The 1,385-nt window shown below is 39.5% G+C and overlaps 1 long non-coding RNA gene across 1 annotated transcript; it reads left to right on the forward strand.

Annotated features, from left to right (window-relative positions):
* The first annotated feature begins 83 nt into the window (after nucleotides 1-83).
* LOC111669832 (uncharacterized) lies at nucleotides 84-1,379 on the forward strand. The gene is made up of 3 exons (XR_002761821.2): nucleotides 84-339; nucleotides 886-1,164; nucleotides 1,260-1,379. It is a non-coding gene; the product is annotated as an uncharacterized LOC111669832 (long non-coding RNA).
* The last annotated feature ends 6 nt before the right edge of the window (nucleotides 1,380-1,385 follow it).

Raw genomic sequence — 1,385 nt, forward strand, 5'->3', positions numbered from 1 at the left:
TGCAGAAGTGGGAGCGACCTCTGCTACTCTTCCTGTGTTCGACGAATATCATTCCGACTGTTCGCCAGCCTAGAAACATTAGTTCCGTTTCCCTTCAAATGTTATCTTAACATAATTTTGCCCGCAAGCTAAGTTAATGACAATGTTAGATAAATGTGTTAGTGAATAATGTAGTGTGTGAATTTTGCTGTAAGAACCGCAACAGTTTAAATTAATTGCTTGCAGGAACTGAGACTTGAACATTTAGCGACCAAAATGAAAGGAAGCTAACGTTAGCTTAGGCAGCGGTAACGGCGATGTTGTTACTACATAGATACCAGTTTATATTATCATAAAAAAGTAAGTGTAACTTCTGATACTAACACTCTATGTAAAATAATTGTAACAAGCATTAACGGCGGTTTACACGAGCTGAATATGCCAGCCATACCGCGAAACTGATAAACGTTGATGGTCTGGTTTTCAGCTACGAAGCACTGCGTAAACCTGGGCAGTAGGTCGAAATTCTGTTTGTTGTTAGTAACAGAATATATGGAAATGGAGGGAAGCCTGTTTGTGTTACTGTGCTAGATATGTGTTGTTAAATCTGTATAATATTACACGTCATTATTATATGGTTACAATATATTTACAGTCATCACAGGACTGTTGTGCTTTTCCTTTATTATGGAACAAAAAAAGTTGGTTAAAATTGGTAATATAGTTACGGCCAACACTCAAACAGTTGAAACCTATGTGAATAATAACTTATTCTGTATAATGTATATATATTGTATTGAACTAGTGCACTCAAAATTTTATTGAATATGAACAAATATGAGCATATATCACAAATGTCTGACATGCCATTTTTAAAGCTTTGTTCAAATGCTCTGTTTTTTTCAGACACAATGGAGACAGACAAACCTCATCCGTGTGAAAAATGTGGAGAGAGTTTCACAGACAGTGACATGTTTGTGTCTCACCCCTGTTTAAAGAGACTGATTGCTCCATCCAGTAAAGGACAGCTGGGCAACTACAAATGCTCTCAGTGCGATGAGGTCTTTTCCAAGCCAGGTGCTCTGACACACCACTTCAAAACCACTCACAGTGGACACGACCCTGAAGGCCTGCTCCCCTGCACTGACCATCAGGAATGTCAAGCCCACATGACATCCACACATGGTCTGATGGTCTTATTCTTATTCTCCCATGGAGTACTGCTCTGTCGCTCATAATAAGTTGATGTAACATTGAAATGTTGGCATATCTGTTTACAGGGAATAAGACTGCGTCCACAACTGTATGCACTACTGGAGGCCATCAGCCTCAGGTGTCCAGCAGGCCAAAAAGAAAAGTGAAATCCAACCCGGTTTATACATCATCATCACCAGAAGATGGGCACA

The sequence above is a fragment of the Seriola lalandi genome, unplaced genomic scaffold, assembly GCF_002814215.2.
Source record: "Seriola lalandi dorsalis isolate HSWRI2012SDOR001 ecotype SW California unplaced genomic scaffold, Sedor1 jcf7180002005235, whole genome shotgun sequence".
NCBI classification, from domain to species: domain Eukaryota; kingdom Metazoa; phylum Chordata; class Actinopteri; order Carangiformes; family Carangidae; genus Seriola; species Seriola lalandi.